The 9,459-nt window shown below is 42.6% G+C and overlaps 1 protein-coding gene across 1 annotated transcript in view; it reads left to right on the top strand.

Moving 5' to 3' along the window:
• Nucleotides 1-2,883: 2,883 nt before the first annotated feature.
• Nucleotides 2,884-9,459, top strand: part of ptprdb (protein tyrosine phosphatase receptor type Db) — a 146,833-nt gene continuing 140,257 nt past the window's right edge. The window contains exons 1-2 of the mRNA XM_056371532.1: nucleotides 2,884-3,000; nucleotides 3,178-3,290. The gene's annotated coding sequence lies outside the window, so the exon portion shown is untranslated. The remainder of the gene's footprint in view (nucleotides 3,001-3,177; nucleotides 3,291-9,459) is intronic.

Raw genomic sequence — 9,459 nt, 5'->3', positions numbered from 1 at the left:
CAGAAACAAGGGTGTTACAAGGTGGTCTGAATGTACAAAACTGCATTAAATATGCGTCATTAAACATGCCAGTTCATGTAACCTCAAAAGTGAAAGTTCTATTGAACCAATCTCAAAGGTCTGCGACTGTTTTGTTGGAACAGTGAAGCCCATGCAAGCTCCCAGTAAAGGCGAGCCTGCATAAGAGACACGGACAAAGAATTTCCTCGTATTATTTCGGTGAATCATGAAAGAGAATACAGATGGACAGATGGATACAGATATAACAGCAGGTGCACCGGAATAAGATTCATCACCTTGAAATCCACGTTTAAACCTAAATCTACTGAAGTGTTGAGTCCCAGGGTGTCTTGAATAAACCACTCTGAAGCCAGCGTAGTTTTTACAAGGAAATTCTGAAACTTTAAATCCAGAAAGTGAAGACTTTATAATATGCACTTCTGCCCTTTCGTATGACTTCCTCTGTCTGCCCTTTCAAGGAGAAATGAAAACAGTCTGATTGATTAGCCAAACTGACCAGTTGACTCATTGATTCATATATAAGGAAGTATCTTTTAACATTGATGCCCATCTCGGTAAACAGGTCCATATGGTTAACACTGGATTACACAAAAACCCACAGAGTTGTATACATACATAGAGTGCATAAATAGATCAATATTCCAACACAATGTTGGACGTATCACAAAAACCACTCAAATGAACCCACATACATATACATACGGATACACAGAGTTACACAAGTACAAAGCTGACGCACACACACACACATTTCATCCCACATGCTCTGTAAATAGAGAGCAGGATGTTGCAGACATTTGGGTGCATGAACAAACAAGAGATGCTCCTAGAAAGAGGGAGTGAGAGAGAGAGAGAGAGAGAAGGCAGGGAAGGAGGGACGGATGAGAGAGAGGGTTGGAGAGACAGAATGGAGAGGGAGAGAGAGACAGGAAAGGAGAGCTAGGGGTAGGTGGACAGATGAAGTGGTGACTCAGGAATGAGATATGAAAAGAAAAGATTCAGCACTTGGAATTATTCTTCCTCCCTCCTCTTCCTTTCTCCCCTTTCGTTCTCTCTATGGGTGGGAAAGGTAGCACGAGAAAGACATGGATCTCACCCTGAACTTTGTCCTTTTTCTGCTTGTTCAATCCATCTTCTCTCTCTCTCTCTCACTCTCTCTCGCTCGCTACCTCTTTCTCCTGTCCTAGCTCTTTTTTCCCCCCTCTTTACTATGCCTCCTTCTCTTTGTGTCATCAGGCAGGAGAGTGTCCAGAGGTCTGCCACTCTTTCTTTGAGAGCAGCAGCAGATAGTAAGTTGTCAAGATTGCAGTTAATAAAAGGGGATATTTGATAGATGGGACACAAACCTTCTGCTGGCAGAATTTTTGATATGAAAGTATAATAATGATAAAAAAAAAAAAGTAAAATAAAATACTACAGTGTTTGGCACTGTTGCCTCACACCAAAAAAAGAATCCGTTTCAAAATGAAATATTACACCTACACATATTTTATCAGCTTTTATCTCCTGGTGTCATTGTTCTATTCCTTTAATAATGCTGTAATATTTGACCAGAGTACAGAGGTCTGTTTGTGCTCTGTTAAGATCTGGCACCCTGCCTTTGGCTGTGGGAGCTGGTGGCTTCCAATCAAACCCAGAGGGGGATAGAAGGTGTCACCTGTGTGGTTTGGATGAGGGTGACAGAATGACATGCATTTCATGTTCTGTCGTCTGTTACTATCTATTCTATCTTTGAGTTTACGTTTTCCTATGAGGCCTCTTCACAAGTTCAGTTCTTAAAGGCATGTCATCACTGTATGAAAGCACTGCATGTGTAATTTGTTATATGGATATGCTATATTTGACATACAGTAAAGTTATAGAACCACATGTCTTTTCGTTGTCTCTTTACTTTGTAATGTGAATGGAGGTTTCCCTCTATGGAAATTGTATAGCCGAGGTGGTAAGCCACCGCAGATGTTTTCTCAGATGCTTTTCTCCTAATCAATTTTGTAAGTAGATGGTGGACTAAACAATAGCTATGGTCATTAAATATCTGCCATTTGCTGTGTTAAACGGCACATCTGCTCCTTTCCTGCGCAGGTTAAGGTTTTATTTTATAAAAGTTTATTCATTTAAGACCAGGTGGTTAAAACTCTGCTGTAAAACCCTACAATGTAAATGTATGAGACTATTATTTATTTAATTCATTTTATAGTAGCCTACATTATGTCTTGATTGATAATTGCATCAGAAAGAAAAAAAAAAACACTCTCGCTAGTAAGCAGAGGGATCTTGCATATGTGCTTTCCACCACATTCATTGGTGGATGATGAACAGTACAGGTGCTGCAAGTCACATGAGATGACACCACCACCTGAAATAAGGCCCAGGTCATCTCTTGAAAGCAACAAGTTTTCTTTATTTATGATTAAAATAAGTATAATATTTCCAAGCCAGGCAAGTTCTATATACCTATCTCTCTCCGTCTCTCTCTCACTCTGTCTGTGTCTGTGTCTGTCTTTCCTTGCTTGTGGCTGTTAAGCGCCATGGCAGAGTATGTTCCCTAACAGTATCGTAGCATCTTATTGTATCCCTATACAGGCGCCTCAGATGCCTTTATGTACCAACACTTGTGATGAGTCCAGGTGCTACATTTTCTTTAATGCACAAGTAGTTTGTGTTTCATTCATCTTGACCTACTTGAATAACTTTTAAGTGGTGGATTTTCAAAAAAGAAATTCAATTCTCTGAATCTGTCTCTCATTGCTGCACCTCTGATCTCTCTCGCTCTCTCTCTCGCTGTCTCTCTCACTCTCTCTCTCTCTCTCTCTCTCTCTCTCTCTCCCTCTCCCTCTCTCCCTCTCTCTCTCTCCTCCGGAGCTTATCTCGGTGCGCATCGTCAGCATCAGTTTGAAGTCAAATCTGACAGCCGCTGCCTTGCCCGGTCCTTTTTCCGTCTCTCTCACTCTCTGGTGGTCATCCCGTCTCGTTTAAGAGGTACAGCCCCGGATTAGTGAGCTAAACGTGTGTAATTATTGATGTACTTTTTGGGTGGGTGGGGGTGTTGGGGAGTCGGGGAGGGGAGGTTGACCTCGATTGCCGCCCAGGATGTGAGCGTCTGTGGGCTGACGTGCTTTTCTCTCAATGTGGTCTTTACCCTTTTTCTCTTCGCAGTTCAGTCGGGACTGTGGGAGCGCGTCTGATCGCTGTCTTCAACTTGGGGTGAAGAAAGACAGGGGAAACTCCTCGGGATTCTCCGTACATTGAGCTCTGATCCGGATATTCTGGTGAGCACACTTCGGCCAGAATTGTTGCTTGATTGTAATAATTTGCTGTTTTCCCACCGACAAACATTTGAAAGTGCTCCTTCTGATTTGTTGTACTGATTTGAAACGGGCGTGTCTAAATGAGCGGACACTTTTGAAATGATCACCATAAACCACTTAAAGAAGCGTTTCATGAATTGTTTTTCTCGTGCCATGAGCTGGAAGAGACAGCGTGGTAGCGCAGCTCCTCCGCTGCTCTCTTTCAAAATTTTATTTATTTATTTTTTTAATCCCATGGCAGCTAAGTTCTCTCTTATTATGCACGGGAATTAAACGTGGCCATTTGTGACAATTATCAGTCAGTATTCCTGTCACGGAGGGTGGAGATAGTAAAATACAGCCGGGTGTGTGTGTGTGTGTGTGTGTGTGTGTGTGTGTGTGTGTGTGTGTGTGTGTGTGTGTGTGTGTGTGTGTGTGTGTGTGTGTGTGTGGGGTGGGGTGGGGGGTGGTAAGGTGAGAGGAGTCTGGAGTGTGAGAAGAAAGAAACATTTGAGGGATCCCTCAGGGAAGCACTGCTCCCCTCCTTTTGTGAGAGGGATTTTATTAGTCTTTTATTTCTCTACAATGATTACATTGTTTGATATTGTTCTAAAGCCTCAACTTAATATGCTATTATTGTCAGTGCCATTACCCCCCATTATAAAGACAGTGTCATCCTACAGTACTGCTGTCTGTGCTGTAGGCATAAATCTTTGGTGCCATTTGCTGCTTTTATTGTCCTGTTTATCAATTAAGCTTGTCTATAATGGAGATATCACACTTCCTCCAACATAAAACATTACTCTCCCACACACCATCCGTTAGCATCTCACCTCCCACATAGCCACACTTGCTGTCCACAGCCGATTATCTGGTTATGTGCCACCATTTGCACTAATAGAGAGTCCCTACTTAATGTAATGACAACTCGATCTGTCAGCCCGTGCACAACAGAGGGCCGCTTAAAGGCTCATAAGCGGTGTCATCAAGGGCAGATTGAGAGGCCGTAAAGACACAGAGGACATGACAAAGTGCCTGTGGAGGTTGTCTGAGCAGTTTGCTGATGTGTTTTATTGTCCATGTACAGTAAGGGACAGTGATAGTGAAGCATGCACAGAAATGTGTTTCTTGGCGTGTGTGTGTGTGTGTTTGTGTGTGTGTGTGCGTGCATGTGTGTGTGTGTGGGTGCGCGCCGGCTCTGCTCAGTCATGTGCATGCAAGGAAAGAATAAGTGAGCAAAAAGAAAAGAGGGACAGAGAGAGAGAGATTATGCTAACTCAAAGTATTGGAGGAAAAGGAAAACCCATGTAAGCAGTTTTTCTTTTAGCTTATATATTTATATATTTAGCTGTCAGGGCCTTCACTGATACACAGTTGGTTCTTCTGGCTTTGACATGCTTGTCACCAGCTGGAGGTTTATATGGAAGAAGGCCACTGCTTATTTTAGCTTAGCTATACGACTGCAAGACAAACAAGGGGTTGGCTAAGAGGATTGACCAAACAAGACCACTGACTTAAACACAAATGAAGGCGGCTTATAACTCAGATGACATGAGAGGAAGTTGCCAGACAACAGTTAAGGTTCTGCCGTACTATATCTCCAAAAGCTGGGGTGAAAGTGCAGAAAGAAATGATCTGTTACCAGCGGGTGAGCTGTGGATATTTAATAATAAGATTTTTTTTTTCGTGCTGCCAGACATGGTACATTTAAAGTAAAAGTAATAATGTATCAAAGAAATTTCATTGGGAGAGTGTCCCTTGTCATCCCTCCTCAATTTACCTCCTGTACTCTCTTCAGATGAGTTTCGGGCTGGGACTCACACAGATGTTTCAGTAGAGATTGTGAACCTTTTTTGTAGACATGGCCAGCCAATCATGCAATGGACCAATCATTTAGCCTCAGCGACCCCCATCAGTTTTTTGTCAGGTGAAAATGAGATGATGTATTCTCTGATGATGTGCTGACATGGTGTCGCTGATGGCAGTCAAGACGACAGCGACGATGATGATGATGATGATGATAGTGTTGTTCTGCCAGGCACTTCTTAATGATAGTTATAATACTGATCATCTGATTATCACTGATAATGATGATAAAGTATGTGGGTAGGTGCATTACATCATGGTGATAGTGCTGCTACAGTGCTGCAGCAGTCAGGAGTTAGGGCGCTACATCTTAAGACTGGAATAAGATCAAAAGGACTTGATTTCCCAGAATGCTCTTCAATCTAAGAGCTGTGTGACTTATATTGGAGAAGAGGCAAACACCAGGTTAAAGTGCTCTTGCAAGAAGCAGACAAGTTGAGTATCTTTTGACAGTATGAAAGAATGAATCTACTTGTATTTGATGTTGTTAAAGTGGTGGGCTGGCAGCATCATCGCAGTCTTGACAGTCCGTGCAAAATGGTAGCGGCATACAAAGCCAATCCTGATTTTTCCATGTGACAGATTGTGAGTGTGTGTGTGTGTGTTTTTTTTTTTTTTCTTCTTCTTTTCTTTTTTTTTTCTTTCCTCCGGTTGTTGTTTGTTCTCTCAGATGCAGTTACTAAATCACACATAACAGGCACATACGCATTCAAATGCACATTATCTAATTTTTTTAACGTGGACAAATATGACAAACAAAGCATTCAGCACATTGTCAAAAATACCAAAAACACATTGATGCAGGCCTGCAGTCACACTTGCCTACACACCTTATTGTGTCTTTCACGTATCTACCTATTCTAACATACAGTACATGGCCTTGGGCTTAAAAATACCAGTGCAAACAAACACACACACATGCGCGCGCGTGCGGACACACACACACGGACACAGATATAAGCAGTTTGAGCAGGGACAGCCCTGGCGTGCTGGCGCCAAACCAAAGAGCTGGTGATAACGAGGTTGAAGTTAGTTAGGATTTTAGCTGTGCATCAACCTCCTAACACCCTTTCTAAATCTGATTCATCCCAAAATGAGATGTTTTTCCAAGAGAAGAAGATAAAAACATTCTCTCTTTCTCTCTCTCTCTCTCTCTGTCTCCCTTCTTTCCTTGCCAAATACAGTGGAACCCAAACCCCCCTCAACACTCCCCACTCCCCCTCTCTTTCTATTACTCTCATACTCTCACACACTATCTGTTTCACACCCCGTTCCTCCCTCCCATTCTCTCACATCTCTCTCTTCTCTTCTCCCCTGGCACCTCGATGTGTTTCTCTTTAATTGAGATGCATTTCAATGTGGTGCAAATTAGCTTTCTACAGCTCCAGTCTAAACTTGCAACCTGTGTGTGTGCGTGTGTGCAAGAGCGTGCACGCGTGTGTATGTGTGCCCATGCATGTATGTGTGCATGTGTAATCTATATGTGTGTGTGTGTGTGTGTGTGTGTGTGAGAAAAGAATTCCCATAGTTGAAAGTGAAGGCGCTACCTTCCTGTTCATTTCTCCGACGCGACTTCTGATGCCTCCTCTCTCCCACAAACTTTACATTTTTAGTACAGCATTAATAATATTCATTGGTTTGCAGTTCTTTGGTTTGTGTCTCTTGGCTGGAAGAATTCTACCCCCCCCCCCCATATTTGGATTTGAATTGTGATCTGTGCCTCTGAGAGATGAGAATACATGGCAGCTCATTAGGGAAGGGACGGAAACCAGGAGGGTCAGGGGTGGGGGTGGGGGTGGGGTATGGGGGCTTATAAAGACATGTCTCAGTTATGCAATGTTTGTCCTCCTCAGCTGATCTGATCTGGTACTGTTTTGCAAAAGGAAAAGGCTGGCTGGTGATATGATTTGCACTGTGCACAGTGTAGTTGTGCTGCCAGATAACTGAAAACTACAATTTCAACATCACGACAACAACTTCAGTTGACTCCCAAAGTATTAAAAATCAAATTTTGAGTAAAATAAGCAAATCATTACCAGTTAATGGTTTATAGTGACTTTTCTCTTTTTTTGAGAAACTTCATTATCTAGAACTTAGAGCGGTGGTTTCTGACACGGGGAGTCAAGACAGCCAAAGAGGTCGGAGGATAAATCGTAACAGATAACAGATAAGGAAAGAAAAAAAACAAAACAAAGAACAACATTTCTGCTACACAAATGAAATACTGGATTGTTTGCTTTGGCTGGACTGCCCACAAACAGCAAGAGCTTGGCAACCACTGAATTAGAGAGATCACCATCTAGCCTCAATGTTACCTTTCTTGGCGAAAAAAATTGCAAAGACAAGTGGAGTTACGTTTGAAAATATCTCACCTAGTGACAGACACTTACACTTGTCTCAACAAAAATAAGATTTATCATGAAGATCAATGCAGCGGTCTCTCCAGGTGTTCTCTGGTGTGTATGCGTGTGTGCGCGGGCAGTGTATGAGTGTAAACATGGCATGGTGCACTTTGTGGCACTTTTTCTGCGAGCGCATATGCATGTGTACATGCATGCATGTGTGTGCGAGCAAGAGGAGTCGTTAGGGAGAGTGATGCTGACAGTGAGGTGACCTTGGGGCTTCCAGTCTTCCTCCTGTCGATGAAGGGGATGACTTAGTGCCTCCCTCCCCACCCATGATGGCTCATTTATTATCATTAGGCACACAGTCAAAAGATGCAGCTCAGGCCCTCAAGACAGAGTGGTACGTCTGTGGGTAGTGTGCATCTCTGCGCGTGTGTGTGTATTGCTGAGAGTGAGAGACAAGAGGACAGCGACAAGAAAAGGAAGTCTTATCTCTTACAGTAAGTGCTGCAGATCTGAGCATATGTGTCTGTCAGCTTGTGTTTGTCACAGGTACTCTTTCCTTTGTATTAGCCTCCGAACGTGTGTTTATCCATGTCTTGACACGCAGACGTGTTTGCCTGTCGGTCCACATCTGCCAACGAGACAGGCCTCTCTGCCTGCTTACCATGCAACATAAATAACCCTTCGTGCCATAACCCTAACCTTACGTCACCTCAGCCTGCCAGAGAGCAACATTAGTGGTATATGGCTACATCAGGGCTGCCGCTGTGCTATCGTTTCTCAGTGTGATGGATGGAGACTTCTGCGGGCCAGTCAATACCCAATCTGAGCCCCACTGTCCTGATTTAAGATACAGCAGCACCCAGGTGACACACTCAGAAGCACGCCACTTTAATCACTCTGAGCATCAACTCTACACTGCCAAGATTTGTGTGTGTGTGTGTGTGTGTGTGCGCGCATGTGTGTGTGTGTGTGTGTGTGTGTGTGTGTGTGTGTGTGTCAAGCACTGCTGTAATCACACAGCGATCGGCAAGTCCTGCACTTCTGACAGAGTTAACATTTCTTCAGAATGTGAAGTGAGAAACATAAATAACGTTTATGAGGGAGGATTTAAGATACGTGTAGCTTGAATAGAAACAGAAAACATTCATGAAGCGAGAAGATGGAGGGACTGAGTTACTTTATTTTAGTATTAACCTGAAAGGGAATAAGAATTGTATTAAGCCTTGTGTAAACTGAAAGTTCACTTACGATAACTCTGCCTCCTACAAAATACATTCACAGACTTCTAATTTGCTTTGCCAAATTTGCGTTGGAAACATAATTGCTGCCTGGATTAAATTGGAGTGGCAACAGTTTTTTTCTCATCCATGAACTGTGACATCCTTATACTGCCCACATTGTCACACGGAGGAGGACAGGGTAGATGGTTGGATTCACAAAGCACAGGACTCTGTTCGTCCTGTGTGCTGTGCGGTGTTAGGTTAAGAGCCCCCTTTGGTTTAAGTCAGAGAAAAGACATGGATTCAGTGAAATACTGAAAAAGCCAATGCACAAAGTCCCATCTCCCATTAAAATTGTGCTTTTAAGTCACTTTTTTCAGCATTTAACGCAACACAATCTTTACATTCGTTATGCCTAACCATTAAAATATTACTGCTTTTGTTGCCAGGAGCAAATGTTGGAGGGAAAACAAATGAAATAAACTGATAGTGACATTTTGCAGATATTTTCAGTTTAAACATTTTCTTTGGCAGTGGGCAGTTTAAGTTCAATCTAAAAGGGTCTGTATCGTGTTGATAAAATAAAATAAAAATCACAGCCTACGCACAATTACTTATCCTTTAAGATTTATTTGCTAATGCAAATTTCTTTAAGCTGAAGATAATTTTTTAAGAGATAGGCTTACATATCAGAAGGGCAAACGTCTCTACCTC

This window comes from Seriola aureovittata, chromosome 3 (genome assembly GCF_021018895.1).
Source record: "Seriola aureovittata isolate HTS-2021-v1 ecotype China chromosome 3, ASM2101889v1, whole genome shotgun sequence".
Lineage (NCBI taxonomy): Eukaryota > Metazoa > Chordata > Actinopteri > Carangiformes > Carangidae > Seriola > Seriola aureovittata.
The sequence above is the reverse complement of the archived record's forward strand: the minus strand, read 5'-3'. Positions and strand labels throughout refer to the sequence as shown.